Here is a 15,011-nt window from a genome sequence, read left to right as displayed (position 1 = left end):
ACACAGAAGTTACAGTGTGAACGAGAAAAATGGGAGCATTAATTCTGTCCCTTTGTAGAGCTGTTACTTACCCCTAATTCAGAGAAAGGATTTTATGCAGTCAGTTCTTGGGGGCAAGAAATGCCTCTGTCTCTTACACAGAGCACCAGCCTCTGCTTTCCTCATGACTGGAGTTTCCAGCTTCACAGGAATAAAAATCACAAAACCAGCAGTCAGTTTATCTTACACATATCACTTCAGGCGCTTCTGCTTTACAGTGCTTTTGTCTCCATCGACTTTCAGTTGGAATGGTATGTTCTTCACTGTTTTGTAACTAGAGATAACTCATCGCATTCTTGAATCTTGCTAATGTCCTGGTTCCCCCATACTCTGCAAATGGGAACTGTGCTGTACCTCAGCCACACGACGCTGTGTTTATACAGGACGGCTCCTAAATAAGTAGAAACTGGGTTTGCTATCAGATTTTGCTCCCTGTCCACGCTGCATGGCTGCAGCTTCCCCCTCACCCACACCTCTTGGCCAAAGATAGCCAAACACAAAGGCGTGTGGAACTGAACGCCAAAGTTACGTTGCTACAAAACACAGAGAGAAGAGAAATGCTCTGATTTCTTCCAGAATATGTAGTTTTAAGTCCAGTACTCAACACAGGGCCTGCAAACACCTCTGAAGGAGCAGTTTGCCCGGCGGGCCGGCTGGCACCCACCACATTTTTTGGCGGTATCATCCGGCACCTCGGCCGCAGCCAGGTCCTTCGCCAGGCCTCGCGCGGCCCCGGCTTCGCGGTGACTCGCTGAACGCCGAGGGCCCTTCTCTCGAGGCGACGGAGGCCCCTTGTCCGTCAGGCGCTCGAGCCGACGCCCCTTTGAGCCGGGAGCGCGCAGGCAGAGCCCGGCGGCGGCAGTCGGACCGAGCGCGGTACCGGGGCGCTGCTGAGGGGAGGCGGCCGCGGCGCTGAGGGGGCCCCGGGCACCGCCCCGCCGGCGGGGTTGGGGCGGGGCCTCTGAGGGACGGCCGGCTGCTATTGGAGGAACGGGGCCGGGAGGGGGCGTGGCGGCGAGGGGGCGCGTGCCCCGGCGGGGGCGGGGCCGTGGCTCCGCGGCTCGGTGCGGGCAGCGGCGGGGAGCGGAACGGAGCGGGGCGGCCGCCGCGGTAGGTGAGCGGGACAGCGGGGGCGGGGGGACGGTGGGGTCCGTAGGGAGCGGGGCGGTGGGAGGCACGGGCTGCTGGTGCGGCCGCGCCCGGAGTGGGAGTGGGAGTGGGGAGGACGCGCTGGCGGGGGTCAGCGGCCGGCGGCAGGTGCCGCCCGGGGGCCGCGCTTTGTCTCCGCGTGGGGGGATGGGCGCGGCCCCTCAGGAGCGGCGGGGCCGGGCCGCGGCCCAGCGGGGCCTCCGGGGCGGGGCGAGACGGTGTAGGGCTCCGGTAGGGACGTTCCCCCACCCCATTCTCACTCCCCCCGAGCCGCTTGGCGAGCGGCGGGACCACCGGCTGGGGAGCGAGGGCGAACGGCGGTGAAGCGGGGCGGGGAAGGGCCGGGGGTGGCACCGGGCCGGTGGCGGGGGAGGACCGGGCAGCCCCTTCCAGCACGGCCGTGCTGGAAGGGGCTGCCCGGTCCTCGCCCCGCACCTGGGAGTGCATTACAGGTTGGTATAACCGTGTCAGCTTCAACCTCAGAATAAGCAATAACCGCCTTCTGCAGCGAGGAAAGTTGCTTAATGATTAAATGTGTTTTGCTAACTTACCAGCGCATCTAAATGATTAACTTGGGGGAGGCTTAAGTTTTGCCTGCCTCCTTCCAGTCTGCTCAACGCTTTTTCCCAGCGAGAAGACGGCTTTCTGATAAATACAATACCTTTAACTGCCCGGGAAGCCGTGTGTTCAGCTTTCCCCTCCCTCAGCCTTTGATTTTACTGCCTGTACTGAAACCGAGTGGCAAAGTGCTGTTGTTCTGGAGATCTCATTTTCCACCTTGAACGCATTCCTTTTTGAGCAGTTTGCAGCAAGTGTTTGGGCCCCCTGAGCAGGTGTGTTTTTCTGTTACATCAGTGCAATTTGAGATCTTTCTTTTCTCAAATTTAAACTTTCTGTGACTGCTCCTTTATCTCAGGGCAGCAGTCTGGAACGGGAGTAGTCCTGAGAGAATATCTGGGCTGCTGCGGTAGTTACAAAGAAAGGGGCTACAATCCTGAGTGTTGTAAAACAGCGGGGTCGGTATTTTACTAAACAAGGGTCTTATTCTGTGTAAGGTGGAGTGCTGAATGTGGTCTGCTCATTTCTGGTCTCACTTTTTGAACAGAGGTCACAGGAGTCCTGTGTTATGCCTGGTGTGTTAAATGCAGAGATCGATGAGCGTTGCATTAATGATGTGTCTGTGTGTGTGTGACGTTGGGAGCTGAGCCAGTGATGGAGGCATTCGCCCTGATTCAGGAGGAAGCTGATGCACTGAGCTGTTGGGCTACATGGAGAAATTCTAATGGAGAAATTGGTGTTTCCCCTTGATCGAGGTGTTTGTTGCAGACTGGCCATAGAATTGCATTGGTCACTTTGAGAGGCTAGGAGTGTCTAGCAGAATCTCAGGAGAATAAAGCAAGCAATTTATGGACAGAGAAGAATCTGTCAGGGAAGGTGACTTGTTGGTAATCTGGTGCTGAGCAGACAATGTCCATGCTCATCCACACCTGTGTGTGGCAGAACTGGAATCTGCAAGCCAGGGACTTGCCCTGAATTGAGATTTAGCTAGAAAGCATTTAACATAGCGTGGTCATATATGGAATTTTCTCTTTAAATTTCTTCCAACATGTGATAAGAGTTAGGTTAGTAATACGATTAACAATATTTAATAAGATTAAAATTACCAGCATAACTCTCTTGAGAAAGGTGGGCGCAGACTGTCAGCAGTTGATACTCTAATCTCTGCTTTCTCCCATGTAATGAGTTTGGGCTCTTAAGCTCTGCTTGCTTTTCAGAAAAGAAGTCTGTCCTCGTGTGCTGACAGCTCAGGTATTGCCTTACCTTTCATGTCTACCAAGAGCATCATATTCCTAGCGGGGCCATGGGATGTTCCCATATAAGGGCAGAGGGAATAGCTGACAGAGGGTTGTCAGGAGCGCACAGAGCCATTCCCTTCGCTTCGCTGCCAGTCTTTGTGTAAAGCAGGGTTGTTTCTGCGAGTGCTGCTGGCACACTTGGGCTTTCCTGGCAGCGTCAGCAGAGACTGCAAGGACTGAACGAGCCTGGAAAGTATCTGTTGCTGCTGAAGGTGGCCCTGTGTGCCTGGAGAGAGACTGCCTGCCAAAGAAGTGATGCCAGTTGTATGTTGGGTGTGCTCCGGAGGAAAAAGCACCCACCCAGATTGCCTGCGTGTGGGGTGTGTGCTATCCAGCACTGTCCAACGGGAAAACAAAAGTAATGGCACTTGCTGTCTTCCACTATTGCTATTTGCTTTCTGGAGTGGTTCATTTAGCCAGCAGTGTTGGGTACAGGGAGGCATGGTATCTTTTTCAGTAGAAGAAATGCTTTATGCTTTAGTGTCACATGGGGAAGGAGAATAACAGATGAGGGGAAGTTTGGAAGAAGATGAAGCAGCCACTTCCCACAAATGCTTGGTGTTTTTTTGTGATAAAAGCTCTACCTCTGAATTGGTCAGATTCACATTATTTCTCTTCTGTCATCTTACTCTTAGTCTCAGTCCTTCCTGCTGCCTGTCAAAGCAAACTTACAAGGACTTCAGTCTCCTCATCCCTGGCAGCCTCTCCATCTGTTCTTTTTGTTTGTTTGTTTGTAGCTGTTGGGTTTTTTCCCCTGAAACTTCAAATTGGCTGTTGTAGCCAAGTTCTGAGCTGAACCCTCCCAATCTTGCATAAGGGCATCCTGGAGGAAGATGATAGGACTTTGATTCATCCCAACTTGCAAGCTGTGCAGGGTGGTAGCAGTCAGAGGAGGCATGAGCCTGCCTGCTTTCTTGTAAGAATTAGCCCTCTAGATACAAGCTAGTTTCAGGAAGCAGGGGGTTGGACTGGTGCCCTTTTCGCTCACCTGGATCTTCAGTTAAACGTCTTTGTGCTCCACGTGCTGCAAAGCTGGTGCATTCTACTGACTCTCCTTTGCATTCCCCATAATCTGTTAAAGCCCTGGATTTCATTTGTGTTTATTTGTGGTTCTTGTGAGTATCTGATTGCAGGATTACTGTATCTGAAAGGATTCATCTTCTGCTGTTCATCAAAACCACAGGAGGGCTGCTTTTGCCTTTATGGGAATGTGCCAGCTGGTCTTTCATTGTGCTGGTATCATTTTCCTTGTCCTATTATTGGAGGCACCTTTGATGACCTGATGCCTGTGATGATGTCTTTAGAGAAGATTCATATTGATCGTTATTTGAGCATTGTCTGGTTTGGTCTCAGTGCCGGAAGACAATTCTTAGAAAACTCTTGCATGTGTTTTTCAGGGACAAGCATTTGAGACATTAGGAGCGTGTGCATGGTCTTGTGGCATGATACCGTTTTTCCAGGAGGCAGAGTAGATGCTTAGTTCAATTGGGAAACAGTAATTTCATGTGTTGCACAGTCTTCGCTCCAGCACAGTGGCGAGAGCTGAAAGACCTTCCCCCTCTGCACGTTGAGTCCAGGGGCTCTCTACACACCGCTTGGTGGGATTTTTGCTAACTGTGTAGCTGTCTAGAACCGTATAGGATCAGCCTTCATGCTATGGTTTGCTGTAGTGATAACTGAGATGCGCCCCTGCTTAATAAACTGGCCTGGATTGTAGTCGCTGGAGCTCAGACTTGCTAAGCTGCAAAGGTGCGAAAACATGAAGCAGGATGTTTCGACCTGTACCGACACGCAGCCTTGACTAATGGAAGAACCACAGTGCTTTGGTGTGATCTCTTTAAGGCTCTGCTCTTTCTCCCCAACTGCTTAAGGCTTAAGTAATAACGTGGAGGACTTGTTTTCACTGCTAATAATTATTTTTTTAGCCAAGTAGTAACTAAGACATCTGAGCTATTTTGAGGTTGCAGGAAGTAATTTGGGTCTCCTTTTCGTTAACTAGAAGTAAGTATTGCCTCACAATGTTGGGAGGCAGGGAGGAGGAGAAGAAACAAATGGTGTCAGTTTAGGTGGATTTGATTTTTTTGATTGAATCAATTTTTAAATTATTTCTAATATCCTGAATTTAATGTTAGAATTTCACTGTCAAATCCTGCCTGCCACCCCCAAGAAAGAAAAGGAGAGAAAAATGAAGTGGAAAAGAACTGTGTGTTAGCATGATCTGATAAGAAGATTTTAGATGTTGATCAAAATGTGAGGTGAATCTTCAAATGGTGTAGATCCTAAGGAAATTCCCTGATGCCAGACTTTAATTGCATGTGAAATTTAGTTATTTGCTTGCAGTATAAACACTGCGAGTACTGTGAGGAACACTTCTCCCGTGCCTGGCAAACGTGTGAAATTTCACATTGCTTTTGGCTTTGAAGTTTAACGATGGAACAGCATGGAACTGGTGGATTGGGTTTCCCCAGCCTCTGCTCTGCGCCGGTGCTGCTCCTCTCAAAATTCTTGTAACTTCATAGCTACTCCCTTTTACGAAATAATAATTCGTTTCCCTTCTTGAGGTACCTGAACGTTGTAATTTTGTCTTGCTACTTGTATCTGTTCCCATCTCATGTGGATGGAACTATCTCATGTGGGAAAGTTTTTTGTTCCTATGTCACAGGGGCTGCTGGTGGGTTGATCTTTGCTCCTGGTAGTGGTTTAGCTAGGCTGGTTCTGTGATGGGGGCTGGAGTTTAGGAATTGTGTGACTGCTTGCTTCAAATACCCACCTAGAATCTGTGGTGAGCCATTGGGATACACAGCTGTAAGGTAATGACTAAATGGATTGCTGTTGCTAACAAGCTTTGTATCTGCAGGTGCAGAGAATTTCAAGTAATCACCACCTTCATTCTCTTTTGCACTTTTCCTTAATTCTGAATGTAAAGGCAGTGCTGCCTTTGGAGCTTCTGTGTTTCAGTGAAAAAGCATGTGTGTCAGCTTATCTCAGCATAATGTAGTATTGCCTGTCAACTGAGTTGCAGTGATGGGATTCATACTGCTGCTGAAGTTATCACAAAGAGAATGTGGTCTTTCTTGTGTCCTACCCTTCCCTGCAGCTCTGCTGTGCCTGGGACTGTGCAGGTGGGGGAAGCTGATTGTATTCAAGCATTTGTCTATGCTGATGAAACTAGTTTTCTGACTAAATTGCATGTCATTCTATAAATAGAACGGGTATGTTTGACATCTTACCCTATTATAATAATTCTGAAAATTACTACATAGAAGTAGTGTTTTCAGCTTAAGGTTTCTGTCCATGTATGCCTATTTCAAAATAATTTTTGTTTCAGTCTCTGTTCCTTTAGCTCTCCTATACCGCACCATTTCACATTTTGGTTAGGTGGCCTCTCTATTCTTTGTGTGGAGTTACCTTAAGAACTGGAGTGCAGCTTGTTTTCCCCCCTCTGGTCCTGACTCCTGGAGAATGTGTGCTCTTGAAATCCCCCTATTGCTTACAGGTGGCCATGCCCCCATCCTCCTGTGTGAGAGTGTGAGCGGTTTCTGGGCTTTCTAATCTCCATAAAGAAATGCCAACCTCTGTGATCAGTTGGCCAAGCAAATGTTGAGAATATGCTCCTGATAGTGCCCTGCAAGTGCTCTGTGCTCAGCCAGCTGGAAGTCCTTCAGACAACAAGAATTTAAAGCACAGAAACCAGGGCTTCGGAGGTGCTCCTGCCAGACCAGACTTTGTCGGAAATAATGTTATCACTGAAGTTGGTGTGGGGTTTTGGACAGTTTGGAGTTAATGGTCCTGAAGCAACTTTCTCTTTGGCACTTTAAGCTTTGCTCTCAAGATTTTTTGCATCAGACTAACTTTTTTAAAATGCTGGAGAGAGCAATTCTGTTAGTGAATTACTTCATAGTAAATTATCATATGTGAGAGCATTTCGGTAACTCTTCTGGGATCATCTGTCTGCTGTCTTGCATACACTACAATCATGAGCTCTTCTCACCTGTCCTATGCTGTCTCCTACCTTTAGTCTGGCCCAGAAATGGATGTGCTTGAGAGCTGTAGTACAAAGCAGTTCCTGGACTTCTGAATCCCACTGCCATCAATGTTTTGATCTCTATTTGCATACTGCTCGACTTCTTGCATACAGATTGCAGTCCATTACTGGATGATTCTGCCCAAGAGAATGGTAAAATGGGTGTGCAGCTGAATTAATTGCATGGGAGCTATGTGTGCTGCTGTGGAAATAGAGAAGTAGTAACCAGGGGCTCTGTTGATTTGCCAACTCTTTTTAGCTGGTTTAGCATTTTGAGAGAAATTGCTGAAATGAGACTGCAGAAATGTTGAAGGATCTAGGGAGACTAAGGCATCTATGAATTTATATTCTGATCCTTAGTTCAGCTGAAGCATATTTTGGATTGCATTTCATGTCAACCTGTAACTGTTGAGAGAGATTTAAGGCAATGATCGCAAGGGCTTTTTGCTGCTTGGCCTGTATGTCAGTGCAGCTTTCTCAGGGCTTCAATGAAGAGGTGTGTCTGGGATGTGAAGGGGATGACTATGCCTCCTGGAGGACTGCTATCACTGTAACGGGTAGCACCGACACTTGCTGTTTATTTGCTTCCTTGATCTAGATTTTTCCTGTCTTTTTGGGATTTGTAAGCAGAAAATGTTCTCCAGATGCATAATAGCCAACAGAGGTGCATGTGCAATTACAAAATGGCCCTGGGTGCCTGCTACCAGCTTGTCCTCTTGGCAGCATAGGCAAAATTTGAATTGGCAAGAAGGCAGAGCAGTCCCTGCGGCACTGCCATCCCCGAGTGACTCAGTATGCCAAGCTCCTTGGCCACAGTAACAGACGATTGGAGTCCCAGTGCTGAAGTGTCTGGTTGTGCTCTGTGCCCAGTACTGCTGAGATGATGTAGAGCTAAAGAAAAAGAAGTGGAGAGGTACAGCAGTTGCCCTACAAACGCTGTCATTGTTCTCTGCAGTGTTGAGAGGGCAGCTACCTGCAAGGTTATTCTCCACGGCAGCAGAGATGGGGCGTAGGGGCTGTGTGTGCTGGCAGTGTGGCCATATGAGCAGCTGCACAGGAACAGATGAAAGAGCCATTTAGCCTGTTTTGCTTTTTCTGGGCTTGGGACAGTCAAGTCTCTGTCCTCATAGTGCCCAAGTCACCATGGCCCCTTCCTTCTCAATGCTGTACTGATCGGCAGGGGAAGAGAAAGCCTGTGCCGGTAGCCTCAGTAACAAGCTCAGCAGAGTGCCACGAATCTCGCGGCTTCTGGGGTACTTCTGACAATCACGCTTTCTTGCTTACGATATTTTAAAACTGTTCCTGTGTGTTGTAGTAACAGTACTGTGTTCTGGATACTTGAACCTTGTAAATGCATTTTCTGTCCACAAAATGCAGAAGGCCTGTTTGCCATCAACGGTCTCACAAGTAATTGTTCTGCTTCCTTGCGGTACTGAGGCCTGTGCGTACAGGCTGGTGACATTGTGAAGCTTTCCTTAATGACCCATATTGATACCGGTCTCTGTTCCATAATGCATAAGTAGGCTTCACAACACTGTGGAGAGCTGTCTCTGTTGAAGTCTGTGAATAAAGGTTGTAAAGAGTAGAAAAAGTAGGCAAGCTGGTGGCCGTATTGCAGGCTCATGTTATTTTGGAGCCAATCATTTAGATACATCTACAGCGTCCCACCATCACAGACCTGCTATAGCAACAGCTCTTGCGGTAGATCTATGAATGCCAAACTCATTAGCTACAGACAAATAACATCTGAATAGCGCTTACCTTCCAGATGATGACAGTGATGGGCGTCCTGCTGGGAGTAACTTGTATGCTGACGTTTGTTTGGCTCACACAGCCCCAAGAAACTTGAACGTTCCTGGTTAAGTAGTTCTGCAGTTTGATGTTCTTGTTGCTGACTGAGGGTTTGTGTCTGTCTGGTGCGGGTGGTTAGCAGCAGCGTGCAAGTCCCAGGTTGCTGCTGCACTGAGCAAAGCTGTTACAGGAGGATGACCTGCACTTGCAGTTCTGAGGTTTCATCCATTTCCTTTGCCTGTATTGCCTCCTGAACGTCTGAAAGCTATTGGGATCTACGCATCTGTTTACCTTCCTCCCACTGCTGCCAGCACAGTGTCATCCTAATCGGTGCTGCAGTGACAATTCAGGCTCCGTGTTCTCTGCAGGCTGCCAGAGCCTGTTGGACCATCAAAACACAAATGACATCTGGCTGTTCAGCTCTAGGATTGTAATCTGCATCCCCAAGTGCATCACGTAGGAAGTACCAGAAGGCACAAGGTCCTAATGATGGAACTTTGCCCAAAATGCGATGTGTTTATTTTAAGCAGGTAGCAATGAAATGCGTGCAGTGATTCATGAGGGAAATGGTTTCAACCAATATAAACACATGGAGCATCCTTGTTATTCCACTCTGTAATGAAGAATACATCTCAGAAACCTCTTTTCTGTATAGAGAAAGCCTTAAACTTTTTGTGCTTATGAAACTGCTGTCTTTACTGAGAACTGTCCTCTGTGATGCTGCTTCACTTGACTGAAATAGAACTGTTACTCTACAAATTGGTACAGATTTTTTTACCACTTAGTGACCTATAGGAAGACTTGTGTCTTTTGTTTGTCTTTAGGCTGCTGTTCTGTATATGCCCTGAGAAGTCTTGTACCTTTGGCCTGTTTTGGACAGAAAAGTGAAAAGCTCAAGTGGGGAAAGCAGAATTGATCTCTTGGGAACTGTGAGAATAATAATAATTAAAAAAAAAGTATTACAGAACTTTAATTCTAAGAGAGCAAAACACTTCCTTTAAGATGAAGACTGTTTACATGTGTTAATTCCCTTCGGTTTTTGTGGGATGGAAAGGTCACTCTGTCTCTATCTAAACTATGAAAAAATCAATGGTCTAATCAATTTCTAAAGTAGATTTAGTCAAAATGACTACTGTGGTGTGGCTTGGGCTTTGATGTGTGAAGGTGTCCCGAACAGCTGTTAGAAAAGTCAATGCAAACCATCACTGCAAATAAACTTACAGAATTTGTAGGGGAATTTCCTGTCCCAGTCACTATGTCCACAGGGTGTTTTGTTTTTTCCCTTGCCCAGTCCCAGCGTGACTTTCTCCTGGTGTTCCTACTGAAAGAATAGATCGCTGAGAGCAGAGCAACAAAAGCAGTCATGCAGTTTACTTGAGCGGTCATGCATAAATATGAGCAGACTTTCTGCTGTTAAAACTGACGGGTAGCCTGCCTCACCACCAGTTTTCCATAGGCTGCATGTTCCTGCTTCTTGGAGCTATGTTGAGGATCTCATCCAAGAGGACAGTGTCTCTGATAGACAGCCAGCTATTAGCTTTCCCTGGTAGCTGGGCTGGAGGTTCACAATGGCAAGTAAGTTTCTTGCTCTGAAAATACAAAGTTAAGGATTGCTAAAACCGCCTGTCTCATCCTACACTATTGCCTTGGAATTATTTTCCTCTGCATGGTATAAAGGGCAGTGCCCTTCCCGCTGTCACACTGACCTGCCCCCAGACCCTGGCCTGGGCTCCTGCTTGCACACAGAGTATAAGCATGCTGCCTTGTGCTCTTTGCAAATTTAGGTGTGCATTTGACACACACCACAAAATGAGAACTGTCACTAAATGGAATGCTGGCTGGAGGTGGAAGTTCAATGGGCGTCCTGCTAGAGCAGAAGCAGTAGGAGGTACTAGTCCTGGTGATATGGAGTGCCTAATTAACATCTACAAGGGATTAATGCTTTTCGTGCAGTGATCTTGAATAACTCAGGTCTTTGGGGAGATTTGAGAGAGGTAGTTATTGGTTTTGATGTATACTTCAGAGGATATATACCTCTGAAGGGTTTGGTTGTGTTAATAGTAAGAAAGAGCAGCTGGAAAGAACCAGGTGAGTACAGGGCAGCAGGTGACTATATTCATGTAATGTGTTTCTTAGGATGTTTGACTTGGAGCCGTACAATGGTATGAATAATTGATCTGTGCCAATATCAACAGCATACCTCATAATTATTTCGTTTAAAAAAAAAAAGGCTGATGCATCTGAAATCACGGGTTACTGGGGACATGTTGGAAAGTGGTATTCCTACTAGATGTCTTCAGCGAGCATCAGTACTATACCTTGTGTTGTTCAGTAGTTCACCAGTATTCTAGAAATGAAGCTAAAGCCACTGCTAATGTTGATTCAGCAGAGAAGCACACAATGTTGAGGACATATTCAAAACCATAGCTGGAAATGACAGGTCTGTTGGGATTTTCTTGCTTGAAGATTCTGAATAGTATGTAAATCTTTGGTAGAATAGGGATCCGGTAGTGAAGTTCTCCTTAGTGCTTTGGGAGAAAGGATTAAAAGGTGACTAAGAAAGATAGGAGCTCTTTACACTCAGTAAAGTCAGATAATTGACTCTTAGCTAACTGATACAATCTCTGCAATCTATGATTTCTGTAGCTCTTCCGTTATGCTGTAAAACGGGTCTAGTGAAATAACATCCTTTTGATACAGGCAAGTATAGACTTCTGTGTGCCAGAGACGCTGATCGTTCACTAGTTGTGTGCTTCACCAAAGCAGTGACCCTGAAGAAGGGGGAGGAGGTGGTGGGGATGGCAATCAAATTGATATTAAAAAAAAAAAATGTTCAAAGCTGTTCTAACACTCAAGAAGGTGCCTTGTAATGAGGGGCTGACAGGACTGATCTGCTGATTGCCAAAAAAGCTATTGAGAGGTTACTTGGTTAAAGCACGTGCATAATTGACTCTGAGGAGCTACTCTTTAATCCAGCAGAGAAAGAATTAATGGCTCAAGGCAGAAGGCAAACAAATAAGAAATTAGACTGGCCTTGCTGCCAGAAAGAATGATAGAGCCACTGGAGCAAACTACTAGGAGGGTACTGAACTTATGTTTTGACCTCCAAAGACCTCTAGTCTAGATGCCATAAACCACTACATTTCACAGAACCACTTAATGGGTTTTGTGGAGGTGTGAGTGGATAAAATGGAACAGCGCCTGTGTGTTAGGCGGGAAGTCAGAGTGGTCTTACCTTAAATTATGTGACTCTGACTGGTCCTGCTACAATTGATTTCTGGTTTTCTTTGCTTTAGAAACAACCCCAAGACTAATGCAGTTGTGTTCCTCATCCCTGTTTTTTTTTCCTCCCAAACCTTGTTCATGTCTAAATGTTTTATGCAACGTGAGTGGTACATCCTGGGTATGAAGAATCTTGTTCATGACAGGAGGGTTAACTTGAGGTTTGTACTTCAGGTGTTTCCTGAGAATGAAATATTTTTTTATATTTCTCACAATATTTCTTTCACCGTTCTGCTGATCTGTCTGGCCTGTCTTGTGGTACTTACTTTACTGATTAAACTTTCTAGGAAAGTAGAGTTTTATTAAGCAGTTGTCGTGCAAATCCACGTGCCCCAAGGAACAGTGTTAAATTCCAATTGCATTTAAGTCATTTCAGTTACTTTCATTAATCTTCTCGTGTATTCAATGTGAAAATCCTGTACAAGTAAATCTGGTGAATGTTGTTGTTTAGCCTATGATTGTTTCAGAATAACTTGTGATTGTTTACAGGCTGAAAACTTAACAGTTTTATAAGGCCAGGCAAATCGCTGAGCTCGTTTAGTCTGATGTTGTGTAAAGCAAGGCAGTGGCCTTCCCTGAATTTAAGCTAAACATCTAAGTTGTGACTGAGTGTTAATAAAGAGAAGAGCTGCAAGTGATGGAGAGCTTGCCATAGCAAATACATTTTAAGATATCCCTGAGAAAAGAGGTTTGGAAAACAGACCTTGATCTGCTTACTCCAGAAACCTCAATTAGCAAATTATTAACTTTGTTCTGAATGGGTTAACTAAGGTGGTACTTGTGCTGTTTGGCTTCTGATTGACTATATAATAGCCAACAGCAGCATTCTCTGTCCTGTGCTGGATTGCAAAGTCTGCTAATTAACACATTAGTTTCATATTGCTGCTGCCAATGTTTGCACTGAAGAGCTTCGCTTCTTTCGGCCATATGGACGGGTGGGAATATCAAGATTGTGTTTTGGCTCTGTGCTCATTCATGTGTGATGCTTTGTGTTCTGTTTTTCCCAAGACGTCTAATCAGGCTTGGGGCTGAACAGTGCCTTTTTGGAGAACCTTTAACTGAAAGGTCAAAATAAGCACAAGGCTTGGAGACAAGTCTCTCTGTCCCACCCCCCGCTCCCTGCCCTCACCCTCCTTTGTGTTTGTCTTGCTCTGCTTATACATATGTAGGAGTCCTTCACCCAACACGTTCGTCTCATTCCTTTTTTGAGACCCAGGGCTTCTAAGTGCCCTGCTGCCACTCAGGGTCTTCCCAAACAGCACACAGCTCTGCAGGCTGAATCTCGCACAGCGATCTGCAAGCTTGTTTACTGGGGGCTGGGGGGCGTGATCCATGCTCGGGGAGCTCCTGGCACTCACCTGCTGATGGGTCTGCTGGCTTTCCACCACTGCTATGCACTGTTAGCTGCCTGGTGGGGGTGTGTGTCTCAATTAACCACATGTAGGTAGAGCGGGATTTCTCTTAAAGGCGGTGTGTGCTTACAGACTGGGATCTAGTGGTTCTTCAAGGGAGTGGGGAGAAAAATATGCCTTAAAGCGGTCTCAAAGCGAGGGCTCCACATGATGCCGTGGAACCCTAAGACTTGGGTTTGCTGTACAGATCAAGTCTGACGTAAGTGGGATTTGTTCACGCTTATCCTGCGCTACCTCCCATCCATGCACTGAAGGCTCTCCCTGGAAAACCCCTGTGGGAGAGCATAACTACCGGGAGCAGGAGATGTTGAAATCTAGATATTTATTCCAGCTTTCAGTGTGCATCTGAGGAAGATGCCTTTGTTTTAGTAAATGAGATTTATTTTTAAGGTATTGATGGGTTTGTGGCTGTTATAAGAGCACTTGAGGCACTCAACTCTTGTTTTTCTTTTACTGTCACAGTTTCAGCCCTGCCTTGGCTACTCCCTTCCTTTACTCGCCAATTGCAACTGAAAATAGGGTATTGAAGCAGCCCATCTAGTTTTTTTGTATGCAATCTAGCAAATGTTAGTGCTGGAAGTTGGGCTCTTGCTGCTGTTTGTCTGGTAACATTAGCCTCTGTTGTTTCCTTGTGCTGCTTTTGAAAAACACTGGTTTGGTTTCTGTGTGAGAGGTGGTTGGCCCATAAATGTCTGCCAACCCACCTAATAATTATTTTCAAAAATCCTTCATCAGGTCTTTTCTGTTGTGTAGTTTAAAATGAAAAAAAAAAAAAAAAGCAACAACCCAAACACCTCCCTCACCCCTGGAAACAGCAGTCGTCTTGTTCTGCTGAGCTGACTGCTGCTCATACTGATCAGTACTGTTCCCTTTGTCTTCGTTTATTTTAGAGTTAAGCTATAAGCTGTTTAAGACTGGGCTATTTTTGTTCTGTACTTTTGCAGGGTCTTTTGCGTGAGTCTCCTAAATGCTAAAATAAATGCTCTTAAAGGCAAAACTACCATCCGTGTCAGGGGCAAGATGGTCATTGCTCTAAAAGCAAAGTTTTGTGGTTTTGCTCCGATAAAACATTTTGGCAAGCACATGCCTGCGCAGAGGAATGCCTAGGTCAGGGCTGGACCCATGGCCATCTTCCATCTTTAAGTTGGATTGCCTTTTGTCAGCCAGATGCCTTATGATCCCCACCTTCTCTGCCTTGTGATCTCCACCTTTTCTCTCCTCCTGCTTTTGACAGTAGCTGTGGGTGCTCAGCAGGGGCTCCCTGGCTGTGTTTGCTTTAGCTGGGGAGGTGTTTGCCTTCACTGCAGAATTCCAGCTTCCAGCTGCCGGGGAAACCTGGAGCGGTTGTGTTGATTTTTTTAGGGCACACTGCGCCTCAGGAATGCCCTTGCTAAGGAGCTGGGAGTGATGGAAGGGATCCTGCCTGATGCGGCGCGAAGCCTTCTTGTTTCTCTTTAC

The 15,011-nt window shown here is 46.5% G+C and overlaps 1 protein-coding gene across 1 annotated transcript in view; it reads left to right on the top strand.

The window, feature by feature from the left end:
- Positions 1 to 10,412: 10,412 nt before the first annotated feature.
- PLXNB1 (plexin B1) overlaps positions 10,413 to 15,011 on the top strand; it is a gene marked incomplete at its 3' end in the record, with an annotated part of 68,966 nt that continues 64,367 nt past the window's right edge. The window contains exon 1 of the mRNA XM_082487743.1: positions 10,413 to 10,434. The remainder of the gene's footprint in view (positions 10,435 to 15,011) is intronic.

This window comes from Vanellus vanellus, assembly GCF_965231255.1.
Source record: "Vanellus vanellus genome assembly, chromosome: 9".
Taxonomy (NCBI): domain Eukaryota; kingdom Metazoa; phylum Chordata; class Aves; order Charadriiformes; family Charadriidae; genus Vanellus; species Vanellus vanellus.
The sequence above is the reverse complement of the archived record's forward strand: the minus strand, read 5'-3'. Positions and strand labels throughout refer to the sequence as shown.